The following is a 20,175-nucleotide window of genomic DNA, read 5'->3' as shown; positions in this document are numbered from 1 at the left end:
CCCTGAGGCTGCAGCCATCATCCCCTCCCCATATGTCTGCCTCTGCTCCTCGCCTTCTCCACACTATCCCTGTCAGCACTCACTGCCTCACTCCCAGTTCCCAACCCTGCATACTTTTACAAGCGCGCGGCTGTGAATGCTGGGATGCGCTTTCCTCATCCCAGCATTCACACCGGCGGTTGTCAGCCAATGTGGAAGGAGAGGGACAGTTGCATGCGGCGGCGCCAGCAATTACACTGCCTTGCTGCGGCTCCCTCCTCCTCCTCCCTCCTACCCCTCCCTCCTCCTCCTTCTTCCCTGCCTCCGGAGCTGCCAACACTGAGGAGCCTGACTGCCTGAGCCCGCGGAGAGATGGTAAGTATCTATCTGTCTGTCTGTCTATCTTTCTATCTGTCTATCTATTCTGTCTGCCGTAATGTGTAAAAAGGGTACTCTGTCTGCCGATCTGTGTAAAAAGGGGACGCAGTCTGCCGTACTGTGTAAAAAGTGGACGCTGTCTGCCTTAATGTGTAAAAATGGAACGCTGTCTGCCGTAATGTGTAAAATGGGGACGCTGTCTGCCATAATGTGTAAAAAGGGGGACTATGTCTGCTGTAATGTGTAAAAAGGGGACTCTGTCTGCCGTAATGTGTAAAAAGGGGGACTATGTCTGCTGTAATGTGTAAAAAGGGGGACTATGTCTGCTGTAATGTGTAAAAAGGGGGACTGGCTGCCGTAATGTGTAAAAAGGGGAATCTGCCGTAATGTGTAAAAGGGGCTCTACCTGGTGTAGTGGCGCTACTGTGCGGCGTAATCTGAATAATGGAGACTAATGTGCACTGTAATATTAATTGGAATTATTTTGTGGCCACACCCCTTCCCCCATGAAGCCACGCCCCTATATTTTTTGCAAGCGCCTGCGGCGCGCACTGCCCCTATTTTACATAGGGGGGGGGGGCCGCCAATGCCGTTTCTTGCACACAGCGCTAAAATGTCTATGTACAGCACTGATATAATGGACCCCTGTGTAGTGTCATAATGAACCTCTGTATAGTGAGATGAGTACAGACAAGAGAGGTACTATGAGGTGAGTACAGACAAGTGGGGACATTATGTGGAAAGTTCGGACAAGGGGGAACTACAGTATGACAAGAGTACAGACTAGGGAGGAACTATGAAGAGGTAACAAGGAGAGGGTACTGTATTGCAATGTATGTTTATTTGAGTACTTATAGACTATGAAAATTCAGCCAGAATTTGAAATTACAATTTAAGGGGCGCTTTTTTTAAATTTGCCCTGGGTAACATAATACTCTGCTGCTGTACCTTGCTGATGCGCTGTGTTGCTACGGGGCTGTTCCCTGGGATTTGGTTTCGCCTGCCTGAGGCAGGTGAAACAAAATCCCTGGTAAACCACGTCTCGGACCCAGATTTCCGCAGGTAGTCGCAAGCGTGATGCGACTGCGCGTAGCTAGGATCAGAGAGCCACATCTGTATTTGTAGGAGGGCGCAAAATTAAGAGTTTGCAGGAGGGCGCCGAACACCCTAGCACCGGCCCTGATTATATAACTAAGTGACAAATCATTATCAGGGGTCCAATAAGACCGCCTGATATTCAGGAATCTCTGAAAACTTAAGCTTTTGGAGTTTGCCTGCGAGAACCATCGAAGATGGCGCTTGTTCCTATGGGTAGGATTTCCAGGGATACGAAGAGGGATCAGACAAGATTCTTCTGCCGCCTGCTCACTGTGGGAGCAACGGCACTGTACATGCGTGACCTCAGGTTACACTAGCGCAGAAGTTGGTGATGGGTAAGTAACGCTACTACAGAAGTAGCAGTGTTACAGATTGCAGGGACAGCGGTTTTTGGGGGGCTGCTGTCTCCGCACCGGAGCAATGCTAAATTGCTGCAGCGATGAATGGGCTCAAATAGTTCTTGTTTCCACCTTTGCCTTTTGGGGTTACTTTACTAAGCATCGGATTTGCTGTTGAATTGAAATTAATGGGAAATGACAGCAGAATGCAGTCTAATAAACAAAAGTGTTTACTCTGCGTCGGTTTTGACTGTCATTTTTGATCCCCCGTGATAACTGTTGGATTTCAGCCCCCTATTCTACAGCAAATCCAACTACAGGACCTTATTCAGGTTTATTAGCAAACCAAAAAAATCACACTAATGGGCAAAACCATGCTGCACTGCTGGTTGGGCAGATGTAACATGTGCAGAGAGATTAGATTTGGGTGGGATGTGTTCAAAATGAAATCTCAATTGCAGTGTAAAAATAAAGCAGCCAGTATTTACCATGCACAGAAACAATATAACCCACCCAAACCTAACTCTCTCTGCACATGTTACATCTGCCCCACCTGCAGTGCAACATGGTTTTGACCATTAGTGTGTTTTTTTGTTTTGCACCACAATCCGCTGTCAATCTGCTGCAGATTTAAAGCACTGCACAGATCACATGATCTGTGCAGGCTTTGTTTTATCAATAAGCTTCAATTAATAAGCTTTGCCCCCCTTCTCCCAAAAAATTAACCAGTCCCAGGCATCTGAGCCCCTAGGTATGGGAATATAGGAGGACAAAACAGTAATGTTCTATTGCTGTCTATTACCATCTAAAGTCAGGGTTTCCCTGCAAATTTCTATCAGATTTTCCTTTAGTAAAACTATGATTTGCAAATGTGACGGAAAATCTCAGGAAAACACAAACTTAATGCTTAGGAAATGTATTTATGGTTTACAGTCAGTGCTGACCAAAGATCCAGGTTATCAGAGTGCAGAGTCTGGCTGATGTCAGGAAAAAAAGTTGGATCAGGCAAGTCTTGAACTTACAACCTCCACACAGCTACCACGGCTCCTAACCAGCTGCACCACTGTACATACAGACAAGGAGATGCCTCGTGATGTAATCAGAGCTGAGCATGACTCTACAGATCTATGTTTTACAGTGCTTGCTTTGCATTGACTAACAGACTCTCGGATTTAAGTTATAATGAAGAGATTTGCTTCAAGGTGTCTGAGCTGCAAGATTTGCTGCTGATTCGGCTAAACCTTTCCTCACTAATATAGTAATAATGTAATGCAGATGAAAATAGAAGCACGCTGCTGCACTTAAAATGTAAAGATTTCTGATTAGGAAGCCTCCCATCTAGAAGAGGAGAATTTTCCCCTCTTATGAGACCCTGTTCTCCTATGGCAAGTGCAGGTGTTACACCTCGGGTTGTGTGGCTATATCTATGTGGTTTGAGAGATCACAGGTGTTGGGTGGCTATGTGACGGACCTTTCCCCTGTTTCTCCCCATACCTTGTCCTGTAGTACCGTGTTCAGAGAGGATAGATTGATATGAAACAGGAATGTATCACCAAAGTGGGCATCAAAGAAGAATAAAGAGAAGACAATTGGTGTCGCCCGCAAGTAGCCGCATGCGCTGCAAGGGTGGAGGGGGTGCTGTTAGGATCCCCTGCTCTGTGCTGCCACGTCGCCATGGCAACCGGGAGGCAAGTGTTAGCGAAGTAACCTGAGCGCAGCTGATACTCCGGTCTGGGTTTTTACTGTGTAGTGGTTACAGGCTCTGTGCACGGCAGGGAATCCGGCGCTGGTTTTGTGCTCACAGTCTGTGAGGTCTGAGTGGGGCGTGGACAGCACCTGCTATATAAACCATCCTCTCAGGCTAGGCAAATGCTGCTGAATCTTTGTTTGTTAGTCAGTTCCAGAGAGTTAGCTAGTACTGTGTGACTTTGTATTTACTTGTTGCTTACTGCGAAAAGGCCTTGGGATTCGGTACTTCATTCTGCCAATCCGGACCTAGCAGTAAGACTGGAGTCAGTTGTTTGACCTGCTGGGGTTCTTTTGCTATTCTGTGAACCCAGCAGGTTTGCGGCTGTACTCTCAGACCTGCTTGCTTAATCCTCCCTCACTGTGCAGGGCGTCCAGGTGTCAGTTTAGTGGCAGTAAGCTGATCCTGTGCCCTGCAAGTGGGGGTTAGGATTGTGGATACTCTCCTTGTGTCTATATTTCTATCTCTGACCAAGGAGTTTATTCCCACACCCGTTGGTAACCCTTTGGGGTTTTTCCTGTTGCTCTTAGCAACATCATTTCAGGTGCTCCACATGTGAAATCACTACACATCGCTTCATTGTCCGCTCTATTCCATCTGAGCATTCCTGACACTAGGGAGACACCCAATTCCTAAACCTTTGGGCTTCTCCGTTCACTTTGTGTTTATTAGTTATTCCATCACCTCCTTTGTATGTTATGTTATACTGTCTGTGAGTTCGTTTGCTTCGCTTCCCTCTCTGTTCATACACCGGTATACTCCTGTTAGCACTGGTGTGCGTAACATATTCAGCAGCCTTACTCCTGTTGAAATTTTGTGGGAATATGGAGCATACCCCTCAAAATACTTTGCAACAGATGGTCGATCAGGTGCAGGTCCTGACTCGACAATTTAATGAGATGTCCATTAAAATGAACACCCCGCAAGCCGCTAGCGGAGCTCCCGCAGCAGCAGCGGCAAGTTCAGGGGTTAAGGAGCCGAAAGTAAATCTCCCGGATTGTTTTTCTGGAGATCGCTCGCAGTTCTTTTGTTTCAAGGAGAGCTGTAAGCTATATTTCAGGCTTAGGCCCCAGTCTTCTGGGTCGGAGATTCAGCGGGTGGGCATGGTGATTTCCTTGCTACAAGCAGACCCACAGGTCTGGGCATATGGGTTACAGCCAGACCGTCCGTCGCTTAAAAGTGTTGATGCTTTTTTTACGGCACTGGGCATTTTGTATGATGACCCTGACAAGATGGCTTCAGCCGAGGCTCAGATTACAGTTCTTAAGCAAGGGTGACGGCCAGCTGAGGTTTATAGTACGGAGTTTCGGAGGTTGGCTCATGATACCCAGTGGAATGACCCAGCCCTGAGAAACCAGTACCGAAGGGGCCTTTCTGACCAGATAAAGGACCAACTGGTACAATATCCCTCGCCTGATAGCTTAGATCAGCTCATGCAGTTATCCATCCGGGTGGATAGACGGCTGAGAGAGCGTAGGCTTGAAAGGGAGACCGCAGTTTCCTTTTTTCCCAAGGGAACCTCAGACTCTGAGGAATATTCCAAGGAGCCTATGCAGATTGGGGCTACCCGCCTCTCCTCGCGTGAGAAGACGCGGAGGAGACAGCAGGGTTCGTGTTTGTACTGTGGGAATAAAGGTCATGTTGTAGTATCATGCCCAGAAAAACCGGAAAACTTCAGGGCCTGAGGGTGATGGGAAATATCCTGTCAGGCCAGAAGTCAGAATTTCCCAAAAAGACTTTTCTCATTCCGGTGACTTTGGAGATCCTCGGTCAAACTGTCAAGACTGAGGCCTTTGTTGACAGTGGGGCCGATGGGGTTTTCATGGACCGTCAATTCGCCCTGGAACACTCTGTTCCCTCAGTACCTTTGGCATCAGAGATTGAGATCTGTGGGTTAAACGGGGAACCATTGTCCCAGGGTAAAATTACCTCCTGCACCAGCCAAATTCCTTTGTTTATTGGAGCCACACACTCTGAAAAATTGTCTTTTTATGTGACTGTCTGTTCTTTTGCCCCATTGGTTTTGGGGTTACCCTGGTTAAGGGCCCATAACCCTCAATTTGACTGGGTCTCTGGGGAGATTCTTAGTTGGGGTAGTGATTGTTTCAGGAGTTGCTTGAGCCTTCCAGTCAGGCTCTCGCAGCTAAGTTTGCCAGGATTGCCAGGATGTTATGCAGATTTTGCAGATGTGTTCTCCAAAAAAGTTGCGGAGGTACTACCTCCCCATCGCCCCTATGACTGTGCCATTGATTTGTTGCCGTATGCTAAGCTTCCCAAGAGCAGGTTGTACTCCCTGTCACGTCCTGAGACTCAGGCTATGGCAGAGTACATTCAGGAGAACTTGGCTAAGGGATTTATCAGACCCTCACAGTCCCCAGTTGGGTCGGGGTTCTTTTTCGTGGGTAAAAAGGACGGTTCGTTGCGACCCTGCATCGACTTCAGGGAATTGAACCGTATCACGATTAAAAACTCGTACCCACTGCCTCTCATTTCGGTTTTGTTTGACCAGCTTCGTACTGCCACCATTTTTTCTAAGATTGACCTATGCGGTGCTTACAATCTAATCCGAATTATGGGCCCTACTCACTGGCCGAGGTGCCCGACGGCCGATACGGCCGACGAGCGACCCGGCGGCGGGGGGGGCAGTGACGGGGGGAGTGAAGCTTCTTCACTCCCCCCGTCACCCGGCTCCATAGACGTGCAGGCAAATATGGACGAGATCGTCCATATTGGCCTGCATGCACAGCCGACAGGAGACCAGCGATGAACGAGCGCGGGGACGCGCATCGTTCATCGCTTAAGTCTCCACACTGAAAGATATGAACGAGATCTCGTTCATTTATGAACGAGATCGTTCATATCTTTCAAAATATCGGCCAGTGTGTAGGGCCCATAAGAGAGGGGGATGAATGGAAGACTGCCTTTAATACCCACTCAGGGCATTATGAATATTTGGTGATGCCTTTTGGGCTCTCTAATGCCCCGGCAGTCTTCCAGGAATTCATGAACGATGTGCTCAGGGAATATTTGGATAGATTCTTAGTTGTTTATCTAGATGACATCCTAATCTTCTCTCATTCCCTGGAGGAACATCGGAAGCACGTACGCTTAGTCCTCCAGAAACTCAGAGACCACCAGCTTGGGGCGAAGCTGGAGAAGTGCGAGTTTGAAGTCCAGCAAATCGCATTTCTAGGGTATATTATCTCCTCAGAAGGTTTCCAAATGGAGGGTTCTAAGGTACAGGCAGTCCTGGATTGGGTGCAGCCCACTAGTTTGAAGGCGCTTCAGCGTTTTCTGGGCTTTGCGAATTTTTATAGACGGTTTATCGCTGGATTTTCGTCTATAGTGGCCCCCTTGGTGGCACTCACTAAGAAAGGGGCGGATGTTGCTCACTGGTCTTGTGAGGCCAAAGCGGCCTTTGCCCGTCTCAAAAGGGCATTTGTCTCGGCCAAGGTGCTGCGACACCCAGATCCAGAGCGTCCTTTTGTGGTAGAAGTGGATGCCTCTGAGATAGGTATTGGGGCAGTGCTCTCTCAGATGGGGGTGTCTGATAATCGCCTTCATCCCTGTGCTTACTTTTCCCGTAAATTTTCGTCTGCCGAGATGAATTATGATGTGGGTAACCGGGAATTGTTGGCTATAAAGGGTGCACTCGGGGAGTGGAGACACTGGCTTGAGGGGGCTAAGTTTGTGGTCTCAATTCTCACCGACCATAAGAATCTGGCATATTTAGAGTCAGCGAAGCGGCTCAATGCCAGGCAGGCACGATGGGCTTTGTTTTTTGCTCGCTTTAATTTTTTGATAACATATCGCCCTGGGTCAAACAACATCAAGGCTGATGCGCTCTCGCAGAGTTTTGCTCCAGTTCAAGAGACCACCGAGGAGCCATTGCCCATTGTGTCCCCATCATGTATTAAAGTGGGCATTACCCAGGACCTCTTGTCATTAGTCCTTAGAGCACAGGAGCAGGCTCCTCCAGACCTTCCGGTAGGTCTCTTGTTTGTGCCTCCTAGGTTAAGACAGCGAGTGTTCCTGGAATTCCATGCCAAGAGGTCGGCAGGGCATCCGGGTATTGCCAGAACTCGGGAGTTGCTGTCTAGGGCGGTGTGGTGGCCCTCGGTGGCTAGGGATGTGGATCAGTGGGTTCGGGCATGTGATGTTTGTGCCCGAAATAAAACTCCTAGAGGGGTTCCTGTCGGCCCATTACATCCACTCTCTATTCCGTCTAAGCCATGGACCCACATTTCCATGGATTTTGTGGTGGACTTGCCCAAATCCTCGGGGATGACAGCCATTTGGGTTGTCGTTGACAGGTTTTCGAAGATGGCGCATTTCGTTCCACTGGTTGGGTTGCCATCGGCCAGACGCCTGTCTGAGTTATTTATGCAGCATGTTGTGCGCCTCCACGGGTTGCCACTTGATGTGGTCTATGACCGTGGATCCCAGTTTGTGGCCAAATTCTGGAGGGCATTTTGTTCTGATCTCCAGATTTCTGTGAGCTTGTCGTCAGGCTACCATCCACAGTCTAATGGGCAGACTGAGAGGGTGAACCAGTCCTTGGAGCAGTTCCTCAGGTGTTATGTCTCCAAGTGTCATACTGACTGGGTTGCTCATCTGTCCATGGCGGAGTTTGCCTATAACAACGCGGCTCACTCTGCTACAGGGATCTCTCCCTTCCTTTGTGTGTATGGGCATCATCCTAAGGCCAATTATTTTGACCCCCTGGATTCCACGCCTGGTGGTTCCTCTGTTGTTTCGGTCCTTAGGGGTATTTGGAGGAAAGTGAAGAAAGCCCTTGTGTCTGTGTCATTAGTGACCAAAAGGGTTTTTGATAAGCGGAGAAGACCCTGCAGCTTTAAATTAGGAGACTTCGTCTGGTTGTCCACCAAGAATTTGAAGTTGAGACAGCCATCTCATAAGTTAGGCCCCCGGTTCATCGGCCCTTATAAGATCACCAGGGTTATCAATCCGGTGGCATTTCAGTTAGATCTGCCCCGTTCATTGGGTATCAATAAAACATTTCATTGTTCCCTTTTAAAACTGGCGGTTAGTAATCCTTCTTCCAGTGGAAGACCTTCTCCTCTTCTGATACGGGGTCAGAGGGAGTTTGTGGTTGAAAGGGTTCTTGACTCCAAGATGGTTCGGGGTCGGCTGTCATTTTTGGTGCACTGGAAGGGGTATGGCCCGGAGGAGCGGTCGTGGGTGCGCAGTTGTGATCTTCATGCCCCCAGACTGATACGCTCTTTCTTCTCGCAGTTCCCCGATAAACCCAGTGGTAGGGGTTCTTTGACCCCTCGTCAGAGGGGGGGTACTGTTAGGATCCCCTGCTCTGTGCTGCCACGTCGCCATGGCAACCGGGAGGCAAGTGTTAGCGAAGTAACCTGAGCGCAGCTGATACTCCGGTCCGGGTTTTTACTGTGTAGTGGTTACAGGCTCTGTGCACGGTAGGGAATCCGGCGCTGGTTTTGTGCTCACAGTCTGTGAGGTCTGAGTGGGGCGTGGACAGCACCTGCTATATAAACCATCCTCTCAGGCTAGGCAAATGCTGCTGAATCTTTGTTTGTTAGTCAGTTCCAGAGAGTTAGCTAGTACTGTGTGACTTTGTATTTACTTGTTGCTTACTGCGAATAGGCCTTGGGATTCGGTACTTCATTCTGCCAATCCGGACCTAGCAGTAAGACTGGAGTCAGTTGTTTGACCTGCTGGGGTTCTTTTGCTATTCTGTGAACCCAGCAGGTTTGCGGCTGTACTCTCAGACCTGCTTGCTTAATCCTCTCTCACTGTGCAGGGCGTCCAGGTGTCAGTTTAGTGGCAGTAAGCTGAACCTGTGCCCTGCAAGTGGGGGTTAGGATTGTGGATACTCTCCTTGTGTCTATATTTCTATCTCTGACCAAGGAGTTTATTCCCACACCCGTTGGTAACCCTTTGGGGTTTTTCCTGTTGCTCTTAGCAACATCATTTCAGGTGCTCCACATGTGAAATCACTACACATCGCTTCATTGTCCGCTCTATTCCATCTGAGCATTCCTGACACTAGGGAGACACCCAATTCCTGAGCCTTTGGGCTTCTCCGTTCACTTTGTGTTTATTAGTTATTCCATCACCTCCTTTGTATGTTATGTTATACTGTCTGTGAGTTTGTTTGCTTCGCTTCCCTCTCTGCTCATACACCGGTATACTCCTGTTAGCACTGGTGTGCGTAACAGGTGCATGGGGGTTGATAGGCGCCGGGTGGGTGCAATCGATCATGCAGCCAGGGAGAGAGAGGAGTGACTGCTTCTGCAGCTGCCTCTCTCCCCGACTTTTTTTTAGGTCAAATCAGGATTCGACCTATTCAAACAAGTTGCTGTTTTTCTGACCTGTCGTAAATGCCCAGAAATTGAATACTGAACTGTCGGATCCTCTCCATCGGGGAGGATCCGATAGGCATTGAATAGACCTGATAGTAAACTACCCTCCATCTGCATCTGCAGTGACATTGGCAGGACTGGACCGTGACCATGCAAATTACTGTGAATTGTGCTATTTGTGGCCCTGCCTCCTGCTGCAAAATACCTTGAATCGAGGGCAGGGCCTTGATTATGTGTTTCATGGCACTAGGGGTGAGATGCATTGAAGGGCGAATTGGGTGGAGAAATAGTAGAGTAATAAAGTAGTGGAAAAGTTACCTATAGCAACCAATCAGCTTATATCAATTATTTTATCGAATGTACTTGATAAATGTTACCTCAAAACTGATTGGTTACTATGTGCAATTTTTCCACTTATTACTTCTCCCCAGAGTGTACAGAGTGTAATGTAAAACAAGATCATGAGGCGAAACTCGAACTCTCAACCTAAGCATTGCTCACTAGTATCATGTGCTTACAGATTGCATCTTGGTAGCTGATATTTGTTTACTGTTCATAGACTTTAGTATAATTGAAACACATCATCAAACTGAGCATTGTGTGGTTTTGTGGCACTCACCTCTATTCCTGAGTTTTTGTTGTGAACATTCATGAGCAGGGCCATTTCTAGACAATTTGGCTCCCAGTGCGAGATTTCAAAATGCGCCCCCCCCCCCCCCCTCCTATTGCTTTAAAAAAAAAAATGTGTGCGCACTCCCGACAAGGGTGTGTGGCCTGATTAAAATGGGCGTGGTCTCATTAAAGTGGGCATGGCTTCATCTGATATCATCACACCCACCACAGGGGGAAAAAAAGTAAAATAAAAAAAGTCCCCTTTTTACACATTACAGCAGGCAAGTGTCCCCATATTACACAGCGCGGCAGGCAGGTGTCCCCATTTTACACAGCGCGGCAGGCAGGTGTCCCCATTTTACACAGTACGGAAGGCAGGTATCCCCATTTTACACAGTACGGTAGGCAGGTATCCCCATTTTACACAGTACGCAGGCAGGTGCCCCCATTTTACACAGTACGCAGGCAGGTGTCCCCATTTTACACAGTACGGAAGGCAGGTATCCCCATTTTACACAGTACGGTAGGCAGGTATCCCCATTTTACACAGTACGCAGGCAGGTGCCCCCATTTTACAAAGTGCAGCAGGCGGTTATCCCCATTTTACACAGTGCGGCAGGCAGGTATCCCCATTTTACACAGCACGGCAGGCAGATATCCCCATTTTACACAGCACGGCAGGCAGATATCCCCATTTTACACAGCACGGCAGGCAGATATCCCCATTTTACACAGCACGGCAGGCAGATATCCCCATTTTACACAGTACGCAGGCAGGTGCCCCCATATTACACAGTGCGGCAGGCAGGATTTCCCATATTACACAGTGCGGCAGGCAGGTGCCCCCATTTTACACAGCACGGCAGGCAGATATCCCCATTTTACACAGTACGCAGGCAGATGCCCCCAAATTACACAGTACGCAGGCAGGTGCCCCCATATTACACAGTACGCAGGCAGGTATCCCTAGTTTACACAGTGCGGCAGGCGGGTATCCCCATTTTACACAGCGCGGCAGGCAGATATCCCCATTTTACACAGTACGCAGGCAGATGCCCCCATATTACACAGTACGCAGGCAGGTATCCCTATTTTACACAGTGCGGCAGGCAGGTATCCCCATTTTACACAGCGCGGCAGGCAGATATCCCCATTTTACACAGTACGCAGGCAGATGCCCCCATATTACACAGTACGCAGGCAGATGCCCCCATATTACACAGTACGCAGGCAGATGCCCCCATATTACACGGTACGCAGGCAGGTGCCCCCATATTACACAGTACGCAGGCAGGTGCCCCCATATTACACAATACGCAGGCAGATGCCCCCATATTACACAGTACGCAGGCAGGTGCCCCCATATTACACAGTACGCAGGCAGATGCCCCCATATTACACAGTACGCAGGTGTCCCCATTTTACACAGTGCGGCAGCGGCAGGCAGGTTTCAAGTTGAGAGGAAGGAAGGGGGAGAGGGGGGGGGAGAGAGAGAGAGAGAGAATACTTACGTCTTCCCGCTCTTCGGTCCCGCCGCCTCACGTCCCTCGCGCCGGCCGCCTCCTCCTTCATGCTTATCTCCTTCTCGCCTCTCCCGAGCGCTCCTGCTCGGGGGGCGGGGCTTCGCGGAATGACGCGTTTGCGTCGTGACGTCACGACGCAACGCGTCATTCCGCGAAACTCCGCCCCCCGAGCAGGAGCGCTCGGGAGAGGCGGGAAGGAGTAACAAAGTGCCGCGGCGGGCGCCCCGTGCGGTTGCACGGCTCGCCCGCCGCTAGAAACGACACTGTTCATGAGCAACAATTTACTAGACGATATATGAGGAAATATATATAAAAAAACCCTGCTCCAGGTGAGGCTTGAACTCACAACCTCGGCATTGCTCATCAGTAACTGTCTTATAAGTACCGCGCGCTAACCTATTGCGCCACTGGAGCAGTTTCAAAGTTGCATTTCAAGACTTTTTTTGTGTAATTAGATGATTATACTTTTGGAGTGCCAACCATGTCTGAATTTACTAAAATATTGCATTAGTATTCAGTTTATTTTATTCTGCGATTAATGATTACTAACTTATGTTGGGAAACCATAGAGCTGTCACCATGGTGACTGAATTTTATAACTGTGTACCCCACATGCTCTTATCCCTCTATCTACCTCACCCCTTGCAACAGACAATTGTTAGAGCTTCATCTCACAGCCTCTGCAATGTCCGTAGCGGAGAAGAGAAGTAACATAAATAATACACATTTTATACAGTATGTAACAGTGTTACAATGTGCTTTATGTAACGTACATGCCTCTATTTTATGTATTCCCAGTTTCCCACACTGTCCGTCACTGTGGCCTCTTATAAATCAGTGACAATGATACTTATTGGATAGATGCGCTTTCTAATAGAGTGTATCTAACTAGTATATTTATGTAAACAAAATTCTTGTTTTCAATTTGTAACTTAATCTTAGGCTGTGTGAATAGTATCTATCTCCGAATCAGCTTCTTAGCTAATATGGTGCAGTGTTTAGGAGTAAGGGCCTAATTCAGACCTGATCGCAGCAGCAAATTTGTTAGCTAATGGGCAAAACCAGTGGGATAATTCAGACTGCATCGCTGCAGCGGCCACGTATTTTGTCAATTTGCGGCCATTTCCGACAGACTGTTAGCCTGTTTTCGACAATGCTGATTCGATTTAAAAAAAAAGGTTGGATCAGCATTGTCAAAAATGGGCAAAACCTCTCAGAAATGCCCAGAAATTGAATACTGAACTGTCGGATCCTCTCCGTCAGAGAGGATCCGATAGGCATTGAATAAACCTGATAGTAAACAACCCTCCATCTGCATCTGCAGTGACATTGGCAGGACTGGACCGTGACAATGCAAATTGCTGTGAATTGTGCTCTTTATGGCCCTGCCTCCTGCTGCAAAATGCCTTGAATCGAGGGCAGGGCCTTGATTATGCATTTCATGGCACTAGGGGTGAGATGCATCGAAGGGTGAATTGGGTGGAGAAATGGACTAGTGGAAAAGTTACCTATAGCAACCAATCAGCTTATATAAATTATTTTATAGAATGTACTTGATAAATGTTACCTCAAAACTGATTGGTTACTATGTGCAACTTTTCCACTTATTACTACTCCCCAGGTCTCCCCACATTACAGAGTGTAATGTAAAACAAGATCATGAGGTGAAACTCGAACTCTCAACCTAAGCATTGCTCACTAGTATCATGTGCTTACAGATTGCATCTTGGTAGCTGATATTTACTTACTGTTCATAGAATTTAGTATAATTGAAACACATCATCATACTGAGCATTGTGTGGTTTTGTGGCACTCCCCTCTATTCCTGAGTTTTTGTAGCAACAATTTAGTAGACGATATAATGAGGTAATGTATGTATTAACAAAACATGCTCCAGGTGAGGCTTGAACTCACAACCTCAGCATTGCTCATCAGTAACTGTCTTATAAGTACCACATGCTAACCAATTGCGCCACTGGAGAAACTGCAAAGTTTTATTTCAAGACATTTTTGTGTAATTAGATGATTATACTTTTGGAGTGCCAACCAAGCCTGAATTTGCTAAAATATTGCATTAGTATTCAGTTTTATTCTGCAATTAATGATTACTAACTTATGTTGGAAAACCATAGAGCTGTCACCATGGTGACTGAATTTTATAACTGTGTACCCCACATGCTCTTATCCCTCTATCTACCTCACCCCTTGCAACAGACAATTGTTAGAGCTTCATCTCACAGCCTCTGCAATGTCCGTAGCGGAGAAGAGAAGTAACATAAATAATACACATTTTATACAGTATGTAACAGTGTTACAATGTGCTTTATGTAACGTACATGCCTCTATTTTATGTATTCCCAGTTTCCCACACTGTCCGTCACTGTGGCCTCTTATAAATCAGTGACAATGATACTTATTGGATAGATGCGCTTTCTAATAGAGTGTATCTAACTAGTATATTTATGTAAACAAAATTCTTGTTTTCAATTTGTAACTTAATCTTAGGCTGTGTGAATAGTATCTATCTCCGAATCAGCTTCTTAGCTAATATGGTGCACTGTTTAGGAGTAAGGGCCTAATTCAGACCTGATTGCAGCAGCAAATTTGTTAGCTAGTGGGCAAAACCAGGGGGATAATTCCGACTGCATCGCTGCAGCGGCCACGTATTTTGTCGAATTTGCGGCCATTTCGGACAGGCTTTTGGCCCGTTTTCGATAATGCTGATTCGATTTAAAAAAAAAAGTTGGATCAGCATTGTCAAAAACGGGCAAAACATCTCAGAAATGCCCAGAAATTGAATACTGTACTGTAGGATCCTCTCCGTCAGAATCGAGGACAGGGCCTTGATTATGTGTTTCATGGCACTAGGGGTGAGATGCATCAAAGGGTGAATGGAGTGGAGAAATGGACTAGTGGAGAAGTTGCCTATAGCAACCAATCAGCTTATATCAATCACTTTATAGAATGTACTTGATAAATGTTACTTCAAAACTGATTGGTTACTATGTGCAACTTTTCCACTTATTACTTCTCCCCAGGTCTCCCCACATTACAGAATGTAATGTAAAACAAGATCATGAGGCGAAACTCGAACTCTCAACCTAAGCATTGCTCACTAGTATCATGTGCTTACAGATTGCATCTTGGTAGCTGATTATCATCATACTGAGCATTGTGTGGTTTTGTGGCACTCCCCTCTATTCCTGAGTTTTTGTAGCAACAATTTAGTAGACGATATATGAGGAAATGTATGTATTAACAAAACCTGCTCCAGGTGAGGCTTGAACTCACAACCTCGGCATTGCTCATCAGTAACTGTCTTATAAGTACCACATGCTAACCAATTGCGCCACTGGAGAAACTGCAAAGTTTTATTTCAAGACATTTTTGTGTAATTAGATGATTATACTTTTGGAGTGCCAACCAGGCCTGAATTTGCTAAAATATTGCATTAGTATTCAGTTTTATTCTGCAATTAATGATTACTAACTTATGTTGGAAAACCATAGAGCTGTCACCATGGTGACTGAATTTTATAACTGTGTACCCCACATGCTCTTATTCCTCTATCTACCTCACCCCTTGCAACAGACAATTGTTAGAGCTTCATCTCACAGCCTCTGCAATGTCCGTAGCGGAGAAGAGAAGTAACATAAATAATACACATTTTCTACAGTATGTAACAGTGTTACAATGTGCTTTATGTAACTTGTATTCCTCTATTTTATGTATTCCCAGTTTCCCACACTGTCCTTCACTGTGGCCTCTTATAAATCAGTGACAATGATACTTATTGGATAGATGCGCTTTCTAATAGAGTGTATCTAACTAGTATATTTATGTAAACAAAATTCTTGTTTTCAATTTGCAACTTAATCTTAGGCTGTGTGAATAGTGTCTATCTCCGAATCAGCTTCTTAGCTAATATGGTGCAGTGTTTAGGAGTAAGGGCCTAATTCAGACCTGATTGCAGCAGCAAATTTGTTAGCTAGTGGGCAAAACCAGGGGGATAATTCCGACTGCATCGCTGCAGCGGCCACGTATTTTGTCGAATTTGCGGCCATTTCCGACAGGCTTTTGGCCCGTTTTCGATAATGCTGATTCGAATTAAAAAAAAAAGTTGGATCAGCATTGTCAAAAATGGGCAAAACCTCTCAGAAATGCCCAGAAATTGAATACTGAACTGTAGGATCCTCTCCGTCAGAGAGGATCCGATAGGCATTGAATAGACCTGATAGTAAACTACCCTCCATCTGCATCTGCAGTAACATTGGCAGGACTGGACCGTGACCATGCAAATTACTGTGAATTGTGCTCTTTGTGGCCCTGCCTCCTGCTGCAAAATACCTTGAATCGAGGGCCTAGCAGTAAGACTGGAGTCAGTTGTTTGACCTGCTGGGGTTCTTTTGCTATTCTGTGAACCCAGCAGGTTTGCGGCTGTACTCTCAGACCTGCTTGCTTAATCCTCTCTCACTGTGCAGGGCGTCCAGGTGTCAGTTTAGTGGCAGTAAGCTGAACCTGTGCCCTGCAAGTGGGGGTTAGGATTGTGGATACTCTCCTTGTGTCTATATTTCTATCTCTGACCAAGGAGTTTATTCCCACACCCGTTGGTAACCCTTTGGGGTTTTTCCTGTTGCTCTTAGCAACATCATTTCAGGTGCTCCACATGTGAAATCACTACACATCGCTTCATTGTCCGCTCTATTCCATCTGAGCATTCCTGACACTAGGGAGACACCCAATTCCTGAGCCTTTGGGCTTCTCCGTTCACTTTGTGTTTATTAGTTATTCCATCACCTCCTTTGTATGTTATGTTATACTGTCTGTGAGTTTGTTTGCTTCGCTTCCCTCTCTGCTCATACACCGGTATACTCCTGTTAGCACTGGTGTGCGTAACAGGTGCATGGGGGTTGATAGGCGCCGGGTGGGTGCAATCGATCATGCAGCCAGGGAGAGAGAGGAGTGACTGCTTCTGCAGCTGCCTCTCTCCCCGACTTTTTTTAGGTCAAATCAGGATTCGACCTATTCAAACAAGTTGCTGTTTTTCTGACCTGTCGTAAATGCCCAGAAATTGAATACTGAACTGTCGGATCCTCTCCATCGGGGAGGATCCGATAGGCATTGAATAGACCTGATAGTAAACTACCCTCCATCTGCATCTGCAGTGACATTGGCAGGACTGGACCGTGACCATGCAAATTACTGTGAATTGTGCTATTTGTGGCCCTGCCTCCTGCTGCAAAATACCTTGAATCGAGGGCAGGGCCTTGATTATGTGTTTCATGGCACTAGGGGTGAGATGCATTGAAGGGCGAATTGGGTGGAGAAATAGTAGAGTAATAAAGTAGTGGAAAAGTTACCTATAGCAACCAATCAGCTTATATCAATTATTTTATCGAATGTACTTGATAAATGTTACCTCAAAACTGATTGGTTACTATGTGCAATTTTTCCACTTATTACTTCTCCCCAGAGTGTACAGAGTGTAATGTAAAACAAGATCATGAGGCGAAACTCGAACTCTCAACCTAAGCATTGCTCACTAGTATCATGTGCTTACAGATTGCATCTTGGTAGCTGATATTTGTTTACTGTTCATAGACTTTAGTATAATTGAAACACATCATCATACTGAGCATTGTGTGGTTTTGTGGCACTCACCTCTATTCCTGAGTTTTTGTTGTGAACATTCATGAGCAGGGCCGTTTCTAGACAATTTGGCTCCCAGTGCGAGATTTCAAAATGCGCCCCCCCCCCCTATTGCTTTAAAAAAAAAATGTGTGCCCCCCCCCCCCCATATAGCAATAAAAAGAAAAAGCATGCGCGCGCCTTAGGCGCGCGCGCTCCCGTAAAGGGTGTGTGGCCTGATTAAAATGGGCGTGGTCTCATTAGAGTGGGCATGGCTTCATCTGATATCATCACACCCACCACAGGGGAAAAAAAATTAAAATAAAAAAAGTCCCCTTTTTACACATTACAGCAGGCAAGTGTCCCCATATTACACAGCGCGGCAGGCAGGTGTCCCCATTTTACACAGCGCGGCAGGCAGGTGTCCCCATTTTACACAGTACGGAAGGCAGGTATCCCCATTTTACACAGTACGGTAGGCAGGTATCCCCATTTTACACAGTACGCAGGCAGGTGCCCCCATTTTACACAGTACGCTGGCAGGTGTCCCTATTTTACACAGTACGGAAGGCAGGTATCCCCATTTTACACAGTACGGTAGGCAGGTATCCCCATTTTACACAGTACGCAGGCAGGTGCCCCCATTTTACAAAGTGCAGCAGGCGGTTATCCCCATTTTACACAGTGCGGCAGGCAGGTATCCCCATTTTACACAGCACGGCAGGCAGATATCCCCATTTTACACAGCACGGCAGGCAGATATCCCCATTTTACACAGCACGGCAGGCAGATATCCCCATTTTACACAGCACGGCAGGCAGATATCCCCATTTTACACAGTACGCAGGCAGGTGCCCCCATATTACACAGTGCGGCAGGCAGGTATCCCCATATTACACAGTGCGGCAGGCAGGTGCCCCCATTTTACACAGCACGGCAGGCAGATATCCCCATTTTACACAGTACGCAGGCAGATGCCCCCAAATTACACAGTACGCAGGCAGGTGCCCCCATATTACACAGTACGCAGGCAGGTATCCCTAGTTTACACAGTGCGGCAGGCGGGTATCCCCATTTTACACAGCGCGGCAGGCAGATATCCCCATTTTACACAGTACGCAGGCAGATGCCCCCATATTACACAGTACGCAGGCAGGTATCCCTATTTTACACAGTGCGGCAGGCAGGTATCCCCATTTTACACAGCGCGGCAGGCAGATATCCCCATTTTACACAGTACGCAGGCAGATGCCCCCATATTACACAGTACGCAGGCAGATGCCCCCATATTACACAGTACGCAGGCAGATGCCCCCATATTACACAGTACGCAGGCAGGTGCCCCCATATTACACAGTACGCAGGCAGGTGCCCCCATATTACACAATACGCAGGCAGATGCCCCCATATTACACAGTACGCAGGCAGGTGCCCCCATATTACACAGTACGCAGGCAGATGCCCCCATATTACACAGTACGCAGGTGTCCCCATTTTACACAGTGCGGCAGCGGCAGGCAGGTTTCAAGTTGAGAGGAAGGAAGGGGGAGAGGGGGGGAGAGAGAGAGAGAGAGAGAGAGAATACTTACGTCTTCCCGCTCTTCGGTCCCGCCGCCTCACGTCCATCGCGCCGGCCGCCTCCTCCTTCATGCTTATCTCCTTCTCGCCTCTCCCGAGCGCTCCTGCTCGGGGGGCGGGGCTTCGCGGAATGACGCGTTTGCGTCGTGACGTCACGACGCAACGCGTCATTCCGCGAAACTCCGCCCCCCGAGCAGGAGCGCTCGGGAGAGGCGAGAAGGAGTAACAAAGTGCCGCGGCGGGCGCCCCGTGCGGTTGCACGGCTCGCCCGCCGCTAGAAACGACACTGTTCATGAGCAACAATTTACTAGACGATATATGAGGAAATATATATAAAAAAACCTGCTCCAGGTGAGGCTTGAACTCACAACCTCGGCATTGCTCATCAGTAACTGTCTTATAAGTACCGCGCGCTAACCGATTGCGCCACTGGAGCAGTTTCAAAGTTGCATTTCAAGACTTTTTTTGTGTAATTAGATGATTATACTTTTGGAGTGCCAACCATGTCTGAATTTACTAAAATATTGCATTAGTATTCAGTTTATTTTATTCTGCAATTAATGATTACTAACTTATGTTGGGAAACCATAGAGCTGTCACCATGGTGACTGAATTTTATAACTGTGTACCCCACATGCTCTTATCCCTCTATCTACCTCACCCCTTGCAACAGACAATTGTTAGAGCTTCATCTCACAGCCTCTGCAATGTCCGTAGCGGAGAAGAGAAGTAACATAAATAATACACATTTTATACAGTATGTAACAGTGTTACAATGTGCTTTATGTAACGTACATGCCTCTATTTTATGTATTCCCAGTTTCCCACACTGTCCGTCACTGTGGCCTCTTATAAATCAGTGACAATGATACTTATTGGATAGATGCGCTTTCTAATAGAGTGTATCTAACTAGTATATTTATGTAAACAAAATTCTTGTTTTC

General features: G+C 47.1%; 2 non-coding genes across 2 annotated transcripts; both read right to left on the bottom strand.

Moving 5' to 3' along the window:
- Positions 1–12,346: 12,346 nt before the first annotated feature.
- TRNAI-UAU (transfer RNA isoleucine (anticodon UAU)) lies at positions 12,347–12,439 on the bottom strand. The gene is given in 2 exon segments: positions 12,347–12,382; positions 12,402–12,439. It is a non-coding gene; the product is annotated as a tRNA-Ile (tRNA).
- Positions 12,440–19,574: 7,135 nt separating this feature from the next.
- On the bottom strand, positions 19,575–19,667 carry TRNAI-UAU (transfer RNA isoleucine (anticodon UAU)). Its single transcript is given in 2 exon segments — positions 19,575–19,610; positions 19,630–19,667. It is a non-coding gene; the product is annotated as a tRNA-Ile (tRNA).
- Between the last annotated feature and the right edge of the window lie 508 nt (positions 19,668–20,175).

The sequence above is a fragment of the Pseudophryne corroboree genome, chromosome 10, assembly GCF_028390025.1.
Source record: "Pseudophryne corroboree isolate aPseCor3 chromosome 10, aPseCor3.hap2, whole genome shotgun sequence".
NCBI lineage: Eukaryota > Metazoa > Chordata > Amphibia > Anura > Myobatrachidae > Pseudophryne > Pseudophryne corroboree.
The sequence above is the reverse complement of the archived record's forward strand: the minus strand, read 5'-3'. Positions and strand labels throughout refer to the sequence as shown.